We start from the raw sequence: 18,931 nt of genomic DNA, 5'->3' as shown, positions 1-18,931 counted from the left end.
AATGATAACCCAAAATACAAAATACAAACATGAACATGAACAAAAACAAAGACGTGACTTGACTTGGCTTGACTTGACTAGGCCAGAACAGACTTGACCAGAACAGAACAGACTTGACCAGAACAGACTTGACCAGAACAGACTTGACCAGAACAGACTTGACCAGAACAGACTTGACCAGAACAGACTTGACCAGAACAGACTTGATAAAAACACTCACCGACAGCAGGTTACATTTACAATACATGACAAAGGAACATGGGGAAGACAATGGCTATAAATACAAGGACTAGGACACGTGACTAGGACAACCAATGGGGAAGTGACACAAGGAACAAGAGAACCAATGAGAACATGACACATGGACTAAGGGAGAACATGAGGAGCAAAGGAAGCATGACAAAAACAAGCAACATGAAACAAACTACAAAATAAAAGACATGAAAACCAAAACATGAACACAAAACCAAAACACCTGTGACAGATCCCCCCCTCTAAGGGCGGCTCCTGACGCCCAACATGAAACAAAAAAACTACAGTCCAGGAGGGTGGTCTTGGGGGAGGGATGGTGGGCCAGGCCCATGCAGGGGAATAGGAGGACCTGGGCATGGCCATGGCGTGGGAGGCTCTGGCATGGAATGGCGAGGCTCTGGTAAGGCAGCTGTGGCATGGCAAGGCGGGAGAAGGCCCTGGCATGGCAGGCATGGCGGGAGCAGGCCCTGGCATGGCAGGCATGGTGGGAGCAGGTCCTGGCGTTACTGGCATGGTGTGATCAGGCATGGCGTGAACAGGCCCTGGCGTGGCAGGTACTGTGGGATTGCGGGGCTCCTCATCTGCGACACCCACAGTAAATGAAAAACCCGTCAATAAAAAGGCGAACTCCATATACTGGGCAAGAGTCCATGGCACAGTGCTCACAGGCATCAAATAATTCAAATGGTCTGTAAGTCCATTGCAAAAAATGCCCTTAAGGGCAATGTCATTGATGTCTACTTGATGACAAAGTTCGCAAAAGTCCATGACATAGTCCTCCAGGGGACGATCCTCCTGCCGCAAACTTAAAGCTACTGCTGGGTTCATGTCAAGACGTGACTTGGCTTGACTTGACGAGAGCAGACTTGACTTGACCTGAACAGACTTGACCTGAACAGACTTGACCTGAACAGACTTGACATGAACAGACTTGACATGAACAAGACTTGACATGAACAGACTTGACATGAACAGACTTGACATGAACAGACTTGACATGAACAGACTTGACATGAACAGACTTGACATGAACACTCACCGACAGCAGGTTACATTTACAATACATGACAAAGGAACATGGGGAAGACAATGGCTATAAATACAAGAACTGATAGAACACATGACTAGGACAACCAATGGGGAAGTAACACAAGGAACAAGAGAACCAATGAGAACATGACACATGGACTAAGGGAGAACATGAGGAGCAAGACAAAAACAAGCAACATGAAACAAACTACAAAATCAAAGACATGTAAACCAAAACAACAGAAGGAAACACGATGCATTAAGAGCCGGGGGGTGAAAACTTTTTGAATTTGAAGATCAAGATAAATTGTACTTAATTTTTCTTCTGGGAAACATGCAAGTATCTTCTGTTGCTTCCGATGGGCAGTACTAAATGAAATAAAATATATATTTCAACAAAATAAGAAAAATGTGGACATCTTCATCCTGTTCAAAAGTTTTCACCCCCCAGATCTTATTGCACCGTGTTTCCTTCTGGAGCATCAGTGAATGTTTGAACCTTTTTTAATAGTTGTGTTTGAGTCCCTCAATTGTCCTCAGCGTGAAAAGATGGATCTCAAAATCATACAGTCACTGCTGGAAAGGGTTCAAATATGCAAAAGATGCTGGAAAACTGAAGAATCTGCAGGATTTTTCTGAAGAACAGAGCTCAGTTTAACTGATCAGGACAAAACAAGAGACTCATGAACAACCATCACAAAACAAAAAAACAGCCATGGATCATAAGGTAACCACACACAGTATTAAAACCCAAGGGTTCCCAAACTTTTGAATGGGGTTATTTTAATAAATTCAGCTATTTTTTTTTTTTTTTGTATCCATTGTACATACATAATACTGCTAACGTTGTAGATGCTGTCAATATGTCTACATTGTACGTTTCAGCTTAATCTAAATATGTCCATATTATGTTTTAGCTATCCAAAAAGTACCAAGTTTGTTTTTGTTTAAATGATACATACAAATACCTATGTATAAACAATGAAACAGGCTAATGTTTTCAATATGTTTTTATTATATCAAAAGTGTGTGTATCTTTTGAAATTCCTACTCAATCCCAGGATCAAACTATCAACAGTATCTGCGAAATGTTGTTGAATATCACAGAAAAAAATATCTGATCCTGTGTGCGAAATGACACATGGTTGTGTTACTGGCTGACCCTGAAGGGAAGCTTGTGATTATGCATGTGTAATCTAAAAATATGACTCAAAAACAAACAGAATCTTTTTTTTCAGCAGGTGGCTTTGTTTATCTGTATTTACTGTACCTTTTGATCTGCTTGCCCCTTTCACCCTTCCTTCTTTTCACTGCTCATCTCCCTCATTTGTCTGTCCACTCATGCATCGATAAAAACGCAGTCTGTCACTAATGTTGTCAAATAAACTCGTAAATGACTGAAATAAAGCAGAAAATATCATCCGTCTGATTCACCGATGATGTTTGTATTGTAAATACAGGCTTTCTGCTTTGTGGTTCCATTAACCCTCATTTGTTACCAATACAAACACACCTCGTTTGTGGCCTATATTCACTATCACTTTGTTCAAGTTTCCGGCTTTACAATCAATATATCAACACTGCCAGTAATCTAAACTCTACACAAACATGCTGTGCCCGTTTAAGACATGTAGGTGAGAGTTGAGAGTTTACAGTAGGCCAAATGACAGCTGAGTGTAGAGACTCATGCTCTAGTAAGAAAGCAAGTCATTCGCACTTTCATTGAAGCAGTATTATGATCTGATGAATAATGAGTCATGTACAAACTGAGCACTCTCTCACAGGTGCCAGTACAGATTCAAGCTGTGAAAAGATTCAGTCTCTAACAAAATTGCTCACCAGACCCTCCAAGACTCAGATCTGAATCAGTACCAGAGCCCATAAGACCCAGACCAATATCAGACCCCCAATGACCCAGACTAAAGCCGCGGTCACACTAGTCTTTTCAGCACATAAAATGTTTATGGACACTGCAACAGTGGCAAAATGACGTCACACTCTGCAATGTCATTTTTAAAAACTTAAACATATAACATCAAAAATGTAAAAATATGCAATCTACTCTACTGCAATTCAGCAGATTTAAAGTTAGTGTTCTTTTAATTGAGCTACACTGCAAAAAATGCTTTTCTTACTGAGAGATTTTGTCTTGTTTCTAGACCATATATCTAAAAATTCTTAAATCCAGAAGCATTTTCTAGACAAGTAAAAATTATTGTCTTGTTTTCAGGAAAAAAAAGTCAAAATTAAGTGAGTTTTCCTTAAATATTTTCCAAAATAATCTGCCAATGGGGTAAGCAAAATAATCTTATTTCAAACCGAAAACAAGTTTAGTTTGCTTACATTGGCAGATTATTTTGCTTGTTTTAAGGAACAACTTTTTTCTGAAAACAAGACAATTTTTACTTGAAAATTTCTAGAAAATGCTTCTTGATTTAAGAATTTTTAGATATTTGGACTGAAAACAAGACAAAAAAATTTAAGAAATACATTTTTTGCCATGTAAAGGCAGAGTATCAAACTTCTATTGGTCACATGTCTTCAAGTGATCCAAATTCACAGGTCAGAGTTCACCAAACTTGAACTTTGGAAAGCAGTGAAATGTGAAACTTCTTCGCTTGAGTTTGCAAAATATACAAACCCCCCTAAGGTCTAGATGAATTTACTAGACTAGAGCATTTCAAATTCAAACATTCATTAAGTTTTTGCCTTTTCAATATTTCATTCATAATTCGTACTTTTGAGCCGGTTGAAACCGGTTCATAGGAAGTAACCGGTCGAGACAGTTCACTAATCAAACTGAATCGAACTTCAGTTTCAGGCTGATGACGCAAGACGCACAAGCCAAAGTAGCACGTCCTACTCAAAAAGAACGGAATGAGCTGGTTCAACCAGCTGTCGAAGTTTGCAGAGGATTACAGAGGAGTCTGATGAGTGAGTTGACGATACCATGCAAGCCTGAGGCACGTACTTGAAATATGCTTATTATGACTACTGTTATTAAATAACATTTTATTAAAACCTGCAAAAACCTTTTTTGTCGAGAGATAAATACATTTCACTATAGTTTATTATACAAGTAGATTATATTTTAAGGTATGTGAAATCAATGAGTTAAAGGGATAGTTTACCCAAAAATGAAAATTTGATAGGCTATTTATCTGCTTACCCCCACGGCATCCAAGATGTAGGTGACTTTGTTTCTTCAGTAGAACACAAATTATGATTTTTAAAGGATAAGTCCACTTTTAAATATACTTTTCCTGATACATTTATTCACCCCCATGTCATCCAAGATGTTCATGTCTTTCTTTCGTCAGTCGAAAAGAAACGAAGTGTTTTGAGGAAAACATTCCAGGTTTTTTCTCCTTACAGTGGATTTCAATGGCTACCAACAGATTGAAGGTCAAAATGACAGTTTCAGTGCAGCTTCAAGGGCTTTAAATGATAACAGATGAGTAATAAGGATCTTATCTAGCGAATCGATCGGTCATTTTCAAAAAAAATACAACCGTTTATGCTTTATAAACAAAATATCGCCTTGAACGTACTTTCCGCTTCCGCATTGTTCATAGCGCTTACGCTGAATGTTCTACGCCTTCCCTATTCTACTTACGGAACGAACACGCCGCCAGTTTCGTTTTTTTCGACTGAAGAGAGAAAGACATGAACATCTTGGATGACATGGGGGTGAGTAAATTGATCAGGAAAAGTGTATTTAAAAGTGAACTAATCCTTTAACTCCAACCGCTGCCGTCTGTCAGTCAAATAATAAGAGTGAATGGTCACACAATCTATAAGAGTCAATAAACATGCACAGACGAATCCAAATTAAACCCTGCGGCTCGTGACGGCACATTGATGTCCTAAGACACGAAACGACCGGTTTGTGTGAGAAAACGAACAGTATTTATATCATTTTTTACCTCTAATACACCACTATGTCCAACTGCGTTCAACATTCGCTTGGTGATGTCTGATCGCGCTCTGACAACGGATATAGAGGGTATGCATCGACGTCACTTTTCCGCCGGAACGCGCTCCCTCAGCTGGACTGAGTGGTAAAAGAACCTGCTGCATGACTGGATTTAATAGGGGAAACTGCGAAAAAACAAACAATTACACTAAAGGTTGAGCTCCAAAGTGTTCCTTACAGCGTGTCAAATAAACCTAATCCATGGATATTAACATGCAGCCAGGAATCATGTTTCCTGACATTTATATGCGATTTCGACACCGGGGAAATACATAAAGCAAATCTGCCTGTGAATATTTTATATAACTACAATATAGGTAGGTTTAAATCCGAGTAATCACTTATATCAATGTTATATATCGTCATGTTGTCCAGCCCTAAAACTTGTATAGTTTTTGTCAATGTTTATTTAAAAACACCCAATTATGCAGAATATAAGATGGAATAATTGATGAGTTGTCAATATATAACAATACAATATAAACGGTATGATTTTACCTCAAAATCCAACAATTTGATACAAAATGATAACTGCAAATCCATGTTTCTCTGCCTGGAGTCCAGTTTTGTCTGTAAATTGCAGCAATCCATTTGCTTCTTTTTTTCCTGTAGTTTTCGGCAGTTTTTAAATATATACCTCAGGTTTTGTGTCAAAGCTATTTGTACAGTCAATCGCAAAGCTCTTTCACGTTTTGGATGTGTTTTTCGCGGCATTCACGCTGAAAACCAATGCTGCCGCTCAGTCTTTGTGCCACTCAGTGGGCATGACCGCAGTCATAACGGTCGATGCTGATGTCACGTGCATACCCTCTATACTTCAATGAGTGCCAGACATCACTTCCGTTGTCAGAGCGCGATCAGACATTATATAAATACTGTTCGGTTTCTCGCACAAACCGATCGTTTCGTGTATTAGGACATCAATGTGTCGTCACGAGCCGCAGTAATTTGGATTTGTCTATGCGTGTTTATTGACTCTTATAAACTGTGTGATCATTCACTCGCATTATAAGACTGACAGACATCAACGGTTGGAGTTAAAAATCATAATTTCTGTTCTACTGAAGAGACAAAGTCACCTACATCTTGGATGCCCTGGGGGTAAGCAGATAAACATCAAATTTTCATTTTTGGGTGAACTATCCCTTTAATTCTTTCTATACTTTAGACATGTAGAACATATCTGCGTTTGAGCATAAATGTGTGCTGTAGTTGCGAATCTTATCCAAGATGTAGGCCTAGGCTAATCAATATTGGTCAGTCGTATCCGAAATAAAGGATCCGCGATCCAATGAAACTGTGACACAAACAAACAATAATCAGCAATATGCATTCACACAAATAACTTTTTATTTGAATGTTACAATATGCCTTGACACAAATGACTTTATTTGAACGTTTCATTGATATACGTTATATGACGTTATATTCGGAGCTGTTCACGTCCTTTTGGTCCTTGGACTGGGAATTACGCGTTTCGATGGCAGCACTATCAACGCCTAAGTGAATCTACAGCGGTCAGGTGGTACAGCAGCCACGTGGTACACCTGGGAGCTTTCAGAAAACTCCCAGCTTACAAGCTGTAATTATGAGCTCTACGAGGACGTGAACGCTTTTTACAAGCTAGAATCTCATAACTACAGGAATTACAAGGCCGCGTGAACGCACCTTGAAAAGAAATGCATAGTCGCGTCATAGCATGATGACGTCAGGAACCTGAAACGGCTTTTTGAACCAGTTCATTGAGCCAAACTGTCCGAAAAGAACCGGTTCACGGAAATGAATCGGACTTTGCATCACTAGTTTCAATAAACAAAAGGGTTCTTTAATGAAAATTAACTCAGGTAATCCACAAAGATAAAGACAAAGAAACAGCGTGTCTACACACATGAAGACGGAAAAACCACCAACAACTAAAGGGTGAAACAGACCAACCTAAATACATGATAATGAGATGATAATGAACAGGTGTGATGATTAGATGAATGTCCATGACAACTGATGACTGGTGGGAAACTAAGGCCACATTCACATGAAGCCAGAGATTTCCCTATCCGATCTTTCCCTATCCGTAAACACAGAGTCGTCTCAAGAAATATCTGCATACGCACAAAACCACTGAAACCAACTCAAAACAATGTAGTATACATGCCAGACTGGTATGTGGCACTGTAATTTTGCCACAGAGATACATTAAAAACGGAGAAGAAGACTTGGAGCATATGCATAAACCTTTCACGCTGTATACAAACTTTAGTAAAGCTTAGTAATAAAGCTTTACTTTAGTAAAGCTAATAGGCTCAGTAGCTTCTGCAGCATGAACAAAAGCATTTAGTCCGCCATTTTTGTTGTTGCTGCGGTGACGTGACGTAGCCGTGTCTGACTAGGGATGAGACGTGGGGTGATGACATCATCATTTCACAAAATATATAGATTGGCTGTACACATGAAAACGCAAGGGTGTCCTTTTCAGATTAATCCACTGTGGGACCCGGTTTCAAAAAATAGTGGTTTCAGGCTCCCAAAACGCCGGATCCATCTGGACGAAATGCCGATACAATACAAAACTTTTGTGTATACAGACAAAGAAACACGTGATTGATGAAAACAAACTGAAAGTGCATGAAAATGAAAATAATAACGAACTGGTCCAGATATCCCTGACAATACTAAAAATATTTTTTAATTGCATTTTGTTTACATGCATGTCATGTGACCATCAACTGACAGAAGAGAACCAGTGAACGTGCAAATGTGTTCTATTATAAATTATTGAAATTTCAGGAAGTAAATATTTTACATCAAAAGGGTTTGACTGACAAAACATTTGGGGTCTGGTGTTTAACCTTTGACATTTTTTAACACACTAGAAACTACACTTTGTTTTGTATGTGTTTAGATGTCCCTGATTTTTTGGTTTGTTTGTATTCCCAGTGTGGCGGTTAAGTGTGGAGGTCAAGGATCGTTGGCAGCATTTGTTGTGTATAAACAAACTACTTGCATGTTACATAATGCAAAATAACAACACGGCTGTCGTCATTTAAACGAGATCTGGAAGAAAACTCGGAGTGGTTGCGTGTAAGGGAGCATCTCTGTGTGCATCTGTACATGCTTACACACACACACCAATGTCTAGACACCTGTTGCTGCCCTATTGACGTGAACTCATCCATGTCACCATTAATCACAGCAGAGAACAGTGCATGATGGGATAGATAAACTGTCATGTGATAAATTTGCTTTGTCAACCTTTAAAGCCAAAGCAGTGCCATTGGAAGCTGCGTTCTGTTTTTAAACAAGGAATGAGTGTTTGTTTTGAAACCAGTCATGCGGATACCGAGTGTACAAAATATTAAGCTGCAGCTGGTTGTTAGTTTACTAGTGGTCAGTTGAACTAAATGTAGACATGTTATGAATTCTTTAGCTTTCAATCTGTTTACCTTCTGTATACCTGTTCTCAATAATACAGGTATAAAATTAAATAAGAAAGGTAATTAGTCGGATAATGTTTGAAAAAAAAATTGTCAGTTGCAGTTTCAAAAAATAAATATTTATCAAGAAAACAATATTGAGAAATAAAGTCTCAACTGTAAGATAAAAAGTTACATTGTGAGATATAAAATCCCATTTTGAGATGAGAAAGTTGCAAATTACAAGAGAAAGTCACAACTGCAAGATATAAAGTCTCAATCACAAGAAATAAAGTTGAAATTTACCTCATTACTTTTTTGAAACTTCTTCAGTTTTTCTAAATCTAGTCCAGTTTATGTGGTAATTGCTAAGCCACGCATCCATTTTAATATTGCTCATATTTAGTTTATGGATTTGAACAAACCTCACACATATTATCATACCTCAAATCACAGCTATTTTTTTCACAAACAAGAGTCACATTTCCTTAAAGCTGCAGTCCGTAAGTTTTGCCTCTTTGTCGCCATCTCTGTTTGAAACCTGCAATTGCAGTTAGTTGCGAAATTATCATTTTATGGCACGACTCAGTGTGAATGAATCTAATGTTTTGAGGAGTATGCTGTCAGTCACTGCACTAACTGACACCACTGAACTGAAAAAAAAATCTACAATAAATCTAATGGTGATTAAATCTAACGATTGCAAAGTTAGCTCATATCATGTTAAACCGTGCAAATTATTGTTGTTATACTTTGTTCTCAAATTGTTAATGTTAACAACATCATCATTGCGAGACTGTGTATTTAGCGTGTATTAGCGTTATCTAATAAGCATTATCTACCCAATAAACCATTAAAATGTCTTACCTGTCCAGCAGAAAAAAAGCTATCTGCGTCCGTTTTTAACCCATTCAAAACAGTTCACAGTTCATGCCACCTTTCAAAAGCCCTGCCTATATTTTTATTCTTGTTTCGCACGGACCTGGTCGCATTCTCTTTTTTCCTGTTAGCCATTTAGCAGTACGAAGTCTTTTTACTACTGGTGATTCACCTTTTGTCAATGATGATGGTCGTCTTTACCGCTCTTGATTACAATCCACCATCAAAAAGACAAGCTTAATTATTAAAGCTGCTGTAAAAGAGTCTTCAAATGATCTGCCACGTCCAGCGTCCAGGACTCCTTATTTATGTATAAAGACATAATGGCACAAAGGCAAACTCGTATTTCCCGTGATAACCTACCAGTTCCTCTCATATTAAAAAACATTATTACAAGCTTACCGTTGTGAATCGGGGTAAGGAAGGTAAGGAGATAGTTTTGAACACTGGCTGGTTATGATCATTTTTAATAATAATAATAATAAAAAAAACATACAGACTGCAGCTTTAAGAAAAACAAATCTAATTATTCAATCTCTTTTCTTGATTTTAGCACTGTTTGACAGATGATGACTAGGTCCCTACATTTTCTTTAGATTTTCTGCACTGTTTTGTGAGGTAAAATCTGCAGAATTCTGTGCAATAGATTTAATTATTTGCTAAAACTGAGTTGCCATTACTACACTATCGGTAACTAAGAATGATTATTAATTTATTTATGCCAAATTAATAAATAAACATTCATAGAGACAACGGATGTGTAACTTTGTAAATGATGGTGGAATTCTGAGAGTGCAGATTGTTTGACTACTGAGTCAGCTTCACCTTCTGTGTCTTCAGCATTTCAGAATATTCCATTGGGATTTGACCCTGGAGTTAGAGAAAATTCGATAGATTCTCCATCACGCCATTGACTTTGGGAGGAGTGACAGCAGATATTGACTTTGAGCTTTGCTGTATAAATACATGCGTGACTCCTCTGCCCTCAGAAGCCTCTGATCCTTCATGCTGAAAGGGACAGTAAAGTCACACCAAATCTCCCTGGAGAGGGATACAAAGGGACTCTGAGGTCAAACTAACAGTCTCTGGAATGACATACAGTGATAAGGCTCGGCCATCTCAGACGAAATCAACGTTTTGACAGAGCTGTGGCCTACGACATCACCGGCAGTGATGAATAAACCATGCGATGAGCGTGTCGACACACCATTGACTGCATTATTCATGCTCACTGCTGTGATGCAGGGATGAGGTGTGGCTGAGATGCAGCATTAGATGAAACTATAGTATACCACTATAAAAGGTGCCTTAGTTGTCTTTCTTTGAACAATCTCTCACCCTCCTTTTCACATCTTATCTGTCATTTAGTCTGTCTCACTAGTTATGTGTGTTTAGCTTTTCTATTCTTACACTTTCACTGTGTTTTCACTCAAAAATCAAACTCAGGGAAGTATTTTATGTCAGAAGGGTACGACTGACAAGAAAAGTTTGGAAATACCTGCATTAGGATATCACAATTATACAGATCAGTGTTTCAGACTGATTTAAATCTGTAACTCGGTAAAAAAAAATTTTAACCATTCATTAAAAGAACAAGCTCATAAAAGTCATTATAGTTTCAGTAATCAAGCTACACTGGTATTGTTGTATGATTACTACAATCAGACAGCAAAATCACATTTACAATTTGAAATATACAACTGCTAACATGTACAACTATAGCAATGCATCAGCAAACTGTGACAGCAGCTCTACTTACAAACCCGATTCCAAAAAAGTTGGGACACTGTGCAAATTGTGAATAAAAAAGGAATGCAATAATTTACAAATTTCATAAACTTATAATTTATTTACAATAGAATATAGATAACATATCTAATGTTGAAAGTGAGACATTTTGAAATGTCATGCAGAATATTGGCTCATTTTGGATTTCATGAGAGCTACACATTCCAAAAAAGTTGGGACAGGTAGCAATAAGAGGCCGGAAAAGTTAAATGTACATAAAAGGAACAGCTGGAGGACCAATTTGCAACTTATTAGGTCAATTGGCAACATGATTGGGTATAAAAAGAGCCTCTCAGAGTGGCAGTGTCTCTCAGAAGTCAACATGGGCAGAGGATCACCAATTCCTCCAATGCTGCGGCGAAAAATAGTGGAGCAATATCAGAAAGGAGTTTCTCAGAGAAAAATTGCAAAGAGTTTGAAGTTATCATCATCTACAGTGCATAATATCATCCAAAGATTCAGAGAATCTGGAACAATCTCTGTGCGTAAGGGTCAAGGCCGGAAAACCATACTGGATGCCCGTGATCTTCGGGCCCTTAGACGGCACTGCATCACATACAGGAATGCTACTGTAATGGAAATCACAAAATGGGCTCAGGAATACTTCCAGAAAACATTGTCGGTGAACACAATCCACCGTGCCATCCACCGTTGCCGGCTAAAACTCTATAGGTCAAAAAAGAAGCCATATCTAAACATGATCCAGAAGCGCAGGCGTTTTCTCTGGGCCAAGGCTCTTAAATGAGGCAAAGTGGAAAACTGTTCTGTGGTCAGACGAATCAAAATTTGAAGTTCTTTTTGGAAAACTGGGACACCATGTCATCCGGACTAAAGAGGACAAGGACAACCCAAGTTGTTATCAGTGCTCAGTTCAGAAGCCTGCATCTCTGATGGTATGGGGTTGCATGAGTGCGTGTGGCATGGGCAGCTTACACATCTGGAAAGGCACCATCAATGATGAAAGGTATATCCAAGTTCTAGAATAACATATGCTCTCATCCAGACGTCATCTTTTTCAGGGAAGACCTTGCATTTTCCAACATGACAATGCCAGACCACATACTGCATCAATTACAACATCATGGCTGCGTATAAGAAGGATCCGGGTACTGAAATGGCCAGCCTGCAGTCCAGATCTTTCACCCATAGAAAACATTTGCCGCATCATAAAGAGGAAGATGCGACAAAGAAGACCTAAGACAGTTGAGCAACTAGAAGCCTGTATTAGACAAGAATGGGACAACATTCCTATTCCTAAACTTGAGCAACTTGTCTCCTCAGTCCCCAGACGTTTGCAGACTGTTATAAAAAGAAGAGGGGATGCCACACAGTCGTAAACATGGCCTTGTCCCAACTTTTTTGAGATGTGTTGATGCCATGAAATTTAAAATCAACTTATTTTTCCCTTAAAATTATACATTTTCTCAGTTTAAACATTTGTCATCTATGTTGTATTCTGAAAAAAATATTGAAATTTGAAACTTTGCACCCATTGCATTCTGTTTTTATTCACAATTTGTACAGTGTCCCAACTTTTTTGGAATCGGGTTTGTACACTACTACACTATTTATCCATCATATATTTCACACATGGTTGCTTTGGCAGCATTAATTAAACCGTTCAAGATATCACATACATGAGGCCAAGTGAGGACAGATCTCATAGCAGCTGACACTATAATGTAAATGACAGAATATCAGTGCTGTGTTATGAGTCCCTATGTGACTTATGGAGATTTCACACTGATGTGTGTAAAGCATCAGTTTCATTTGTGTGTGTTACTTCACTGAGTGACTGAATGTATGTGTAAGCGCTGAATCAGAGTTTTACAGACTCCCGACTCCCTATAGAGCAGAGAGACTGATAGACAGAGACAGAGTGAGAGAGATAGAGATAGAGAAACATATAGAAAGAAGTAGAAAGAGAATGAACAAAGTTGGTGCGACTACTCCACCTGCAGGCCCCAAATGTATATTTAGGTAAATGTATATTTGTGTGGAAGTTCATCATATTAAGTTTTAAGTATTAAGTATTAACCACCCCCCCCCCCCCCCACCCCCCCCACCCCCCCCCCCCCTCTTAAACGCAGCACTAGGACTAGGCAGTGTAGGCATAAAAAAAAGATTTCTTTTTAAAGAAAAAGATTTTTCTTAGTAAGGAAACTGAACTGATCATCAAATAATCCCAACCCCATAAATTCTATTTTAAATAGAAATAATATTTCACAATATTAATTTTACTGTAATATTATATTACTGTAACTGTATTTTTTATCAAAATAAATGCAGCCTTGGGTAACAAAAGACTAAAAAAAAAGCATAAAAAAAATTGTACTGAACCTAGATTATTGAATGGTAGCGTATATAAAACAGCCTGTTTTAAATTGCAAAAAAAAAAAAAAAAAAAAAAAAAAAAAACTCATTCAGGAGAATCAAGAACTCCTTTGCACTGCAACAATACTGACTGTGGCTGACTGTTAAAGGGTTAGTTCACCCAAAAATTAAATTTCTGTCATTAAGTACTCACCCTCGTGTCATTCCAAACCCATAAGACCTGTAAAATCATCTTCGGAACACAAATTGACAAAGATATTTAAGAAATTCAAGAGCTATCTGAACCACACATAGGCACCAATGTCATTGCACCTTTAAAGGCCCAGAAAGGTAGAAAAGACATTGTTAAAATAGTCCATGTGACTACAGTGGTTCAACCTTAATGTTATGAAGCGGCGAGAATACTTTTTGTACGCAAAAACAAAACAAAAATAACTTTATTCAACAATTCCATCTCCCCCCTGTCATTCTCATGCTGTTCACGTTCAGAATGCCGACTCAGTATTGGCTGAACCTTTTCATGTGAGCAGCACGATGCATGCTTGTGATGCTGAGGCAGGAGCCAGCCAATAATGTGCTGGCGTTCTGACGTAGAACCTGGAAGTGCTGAACATAAACAGCGTAGGAGAATGACGGGGAGGAGAGTGAGTAGTTAAAGACAGAAATTTCATTTTTGGGTGAATTAACCCTTTAATTGTCTTTTAGACACTCACCAGCCACTTTATTAGGTACACCTTGCTAATACCAGGTTGAACCCTTTTTGGCTAAATTCTTTTGCCTAAATGCAGTTGCTGCAGATTTGTCAGCTGCAATCCATGATGTGAATCTCCCATTCCACCACATCCCAAAGGTGCTCTACTGGATTGAGATCTAGACACTGTGAAGGCCATTTGAGTAAATCAAACTCATTGTCATGTTCAAGAATCCAGTTTGACATTATTTGAGCTTTGTGACATGGCATGTTATCCTGCTGGAAGTATCCATCAGAAGATGGACTCACTGTGGACATAAAGGGATGGACACGATCAGCATCAATACTTAGATAGGCTGTGGCGTTTAAACGATGCTCATTTGGTACTAAGGGGCCCAAGAAGTGTGTCAAGAAATTATTTCCCACACCATTACACCACCAGCAGCAGCCTGAACCACTGATACAAGTCAGGATGGATCCATGTTTTATGTTTTACGACAAATTCTGACCATACCATCTGAATGTCGCAGCACAAATCAAGACTCATCAGAACAGGCAACGGTTTTTCAATCTTCTATTGTCTAATTTTGGTGAGCCAGTGTGAATTGTAGCCTCAGTTTCCTGTTCTTAGCTGACAGGTGTGGTGCCCAGTGTGGTCTTCTGCTGTAGCTCATCTGCTTCAAGGTCTGACATGTTGTGTGTTCAGAGATGCTCTTCTGCAGACCTCGGTATAACAAGTAGTTATTTGAGTTACTGTTGCCTTTCTATTGGCTGGAACCAGTCTTGTCATTCTCCTCTGACATCAACATGGCATTTTAGCCCACATAACTGCCACACACTAGATATTTTCTCTTTTTCAAACCATTCTCTGTAAACCCTAGAGATGGTTCTGCATGAAAATCGCAGTAGATCAGCAGTTTCTGAAATACTCAGACCAGCCTGTCTGGCACCAACAACTATGCCATATTCAAAATCACCTTTCTTCTCCATTCTGATTCTCAGTTTGAACTTTAGCAGATCATCTTGACCATGTCTACATGCCTAATTGCATTGAGATGCAGCCATGTGAATGTATATTTCAAGAGTAGTGGTAGAAAAAATTCACAAACCTTCCAGAGCATTTCATGCTAAAAACCTCAGGGTGGGTTTAATTGTCTGTACCCTGGGGGTTGAGGAGTCAAGAAAATAACCTGAATGCTGGTCATGTAAGCCAACTTTTTGTCTCATATTCTATAGTCAGATTAGAAAATCAAAATACCAACTAAATGAATGTTCAAGAACACAAAAGTATAACCTTACAGCACACACGGTTATAATGCTAACAAGAGTTACACAAGTAAAATCTGCAGTGCTGCTTTCAAAATATGAGAGAATTATAGTTAATCAATGAATAGTTGCTTCATAGGTTTGTTGGGAAGTGTTGCACAAACCTCAGAGCCCAATTGCATGATACAGTACATGAATGAGCTCAGCAATATTTCATAATACACACAAAGGAACCATAAGGTGGAAGTATGTTATCATATAGTCTTGAATTTCACAATTCACTCTTTTAATAATTGTACATACGATTAAACTCTGCTTGCGCTTCACTTTTTGAATCCCCCTCCCTGACTTTTTTCGAATGATACAGTTCCTTTTCACACTTCCCCCTGTGGTCTAACATCCTCTTTTCTGAAAGAAACTGTTAACTTACAGGACACAGAGCCAGTAGTGAGACAACCACCAAACAGGAAGGCCCATCCACAAGCCAGACCCTCTCCGGCTTTAGGGAGCTGGCTTCTTTCTGATTTCACACATCCTTCATTACCTACAGTGGTCCATTCATGAAATCGGATGTGACCGAGATCCAAAATGGCTGCCCTTGTGCCGCAAGACACGGTTTCCACAGTCATCAAGGTCTCTCCCAAAGATTTATATGACAAGTAACTGTCGCTGCCTTCTTCCGAACCACAGTGTGAAGAAATACTCAGACTTTTACCTACGATTCAAGCCACTACTATGACATCCATGTATTGAAGAAATAGCTAATATTGAAGGAACAGCTTGCATTGAATGAGAGGTCTCAAACACAAAATACCTGTGTACCTACAACTATACAAATATAAATATATATTGGTGAAGTTATGAATGGAAGGGCAAACCTTTTAGAGTTGAGTGGCTCATCTTTTCTTTGTTCCTTGCATGCTGTTCTTTCTTATGCCTCAAGATTGTATTCCTTGAGAACTGGATTTTCTCCATGTGGATCAGGCAGGTATCTGTAACAAGAGACCAGAAATGTCTGGCTTTAATGTAACACTCGGTTATATTCTATAAAAGGACTAAACATGCATAACAATCAAATCATATATGATTTTTCTAAAATTTGAAGTAGCTGCATAGCAGGTCAAAAATAGAAACTGTATCTGTATCAGTGCATGCAAGACAAATTGCATTGACGGATACAAGGATCCAGGTTGCTTGTTGTCACCTAGGATACAATTTCACATTTACATTTGTCTTTTTATGCCTGTAATAAGCCATGCAAACAGCAGAGATAAAGATTTAAGAAATAGATGACCTGAAAATTAAAATTTTGTGATCCTTTACTTCATCTCATGTTTATCTAAACCTGTAATACTTTCTTTCTACTGTGTAACAAAAAGAGAGAAATGCTGACAAATGTGGTGGTTGTCAAAATTTCACACTTTTTGTTCCGAAGATTTTAAATAAGGCTATAATTATGTTTCCAGAAGACATGGAATATTGCACAGAATCATGTGGACCAATTTTATTATACTTTTCATGTTTTTATTGTCCTTTTTGAGTCTGAGTTTGAGTTTGAGTAAGGCTTTTGTCATGTTAATTTTAATTTAATACAAAAGAACAACCAGTACATTCTTTACTTCAAACTTCATTTTGAATAGAAAATATATGCTATCATGGTATTTAATTCATAACTGAATGGGAGACAAAAAAAAAAAAAAAAAAAAGAAAAAGAAAAAAAAGAAAAGAAAGACATTTTTGGCACATTGAAGGGTTAGTTCACCCAAAAATGAAAATTCTGTCACTAATTACTCACCCTCATATCGTTCCAAACCCGTAAGACTTTCGTTCATCATTGGAACACAAATGAAGCGATGCAGGTACTTTGTTTGAGCAAAAACAAACATAATTTACCACTTTATTTACAAAATATAATCTCCAATAACCCGCAAACAAAGCACTTGTGTCGCTTCATAAAATTAAGGTTAAACTACTGGAGTCACATGGATTACTTTAATGATGTCTTTATTACCTTTCTGGGGCTTGAAAATGGTAAGTTGCGTAGGATGTCAATGGAGGGACAGAAAGCTCTCAGATTTTCATTAAAAATATATTCTTTTGTGTTCCAAAGATGAACAAATGTCTTAGGGGTTTTGAACGACATGGGGGTGAGTAATTACTGACAGAATTTTCATTTTTGGGTGAACTAACCCTTTAAGCATATAATTAAAAGTGAAGTCCTACATTAAACAAATGAATACAGTAGCAGTTTCCAATTAATAGGAAAACAAGACCTAAATTTTTAATAGCAATTGCTTCCTTTATAATTACACCTTTACTGTAACTAGAACATCTGAGACAGGAGGTGTCTGGGTGGGTCTGATTGGTGTCACAGCTCCTAAAGTTTTTCTTTAAACACAGGCCTCTTCAAGATAAGATTACAGGGCACAAGCTGAGCGTGACCACTTGTATTTCCTTAACTAAATGACAAACTGTCTGGGAGTAGAAGAGGCAGCATAGATGACAAATTCTCAGGGTCATGGATGAGAGGCATCTCTGACCCATGAAAGGGATGGAGAAGATTTAGCTCTTGTCGCATCTAAATCATATGGCACACATGAAAACACACCCCTGTTAGCAAGCTGGCAGGGCGTTTGTGTGTGCGCTGACAGCTGGTGTGAAAAAGGCATGCAAGGTCAGGCAGGGTTGAGCTGAGACTGGTTGAGCCTGGCCAGGTTTAGGAAGATCACTCATCTGAACATGTTCTGGGCTGGTCTTTGAAGTCTTTGAAGAAACCTCATACTGGTGCAAGATGGATGGTGGGAAAGATCTGATGTTCACTCTCTGTTCCCTGAAGAGGGAAGAAAACTTGTTATTGGACTCAAAGGAAACAGATCTTCATTAAATAGTGAATAAGACCAAGTCAAGTATGCGATTGACTGTCTATTGCCATTTAACTTATTGCTTGGTTTATAAATGCCTCAATTAAATCCCAGATAGTATTATTCATGCTCAGCTACCGACCTTTAGTGCAATGAAAAATAATAATGTGTGGAAGTATTTAACACTTCTGTGACCTTCTGGAGGACAAAAGCTGTGCGATTAGAGGCCTTAAAGAAGCTGTGAGGTATATTGGCTGTCTGTCGAAAGCCTACACGCACGTCATTTTGGAAACTTTTCCTGCTTCCCTAGACAGATATAATGATGTACTACTGTTTACCTGAGCTGTAATTAGTCTGTGCACGTCATTAACTGACAAAAAAAAATTAAGCTAAATAGAGGCACAGCAGCAAAAACACTGACAAACACAAGTATACACGATCAATC

The 18,931-nt window shown here is 38.4% G+C and overlaps 1 long non-coding RNA gene across 1 annotated transcript in view; it reads right to left on the bottom strand.

Moving 5' to 3' along the window:
• Positions 1-18,931, bottom strand: part of LOC125258130 — a 75,455-nt gene that overhangs the window by 51,182 nt on the left and 5,342 nt on the right. Inside the window, exons 2-3 of the long non-coding RNA XR_007182537.1 lie at positions 18,234-18,455; positions 16,504-16,617 (exon numbers count right to left, since the gene is read on the bottom strand). This is a non-coding gene — a long non-coding RNA (uncharacterized LOC125258130). The remainder of the gene's footprint in view (positions 1-16,503; positions 16,618-18,233; positions 18,456-18,931) is intronic.

The sequence above is a fragment of the Megalobrama amblycephala genome, linkage group LG22 (genome assembly GCF_018812025.1).
Source record: "Megalobrama amblycephala isolate DHTTF-2021 linkage group LG22, ASM1881202v1, whole genome shotgun sequence".
NCBI classification, from domain to species: domain Eukaryota; kingdom Metazoa; phylum Chordata; class Actinopteri; order Cypriniformes; family Xenocyprididae; genus Megalobrama; species Megalobrama amblycephala.
This window is presented reverse-complemented; position numbering and strand designations above follow the sequence as displayed.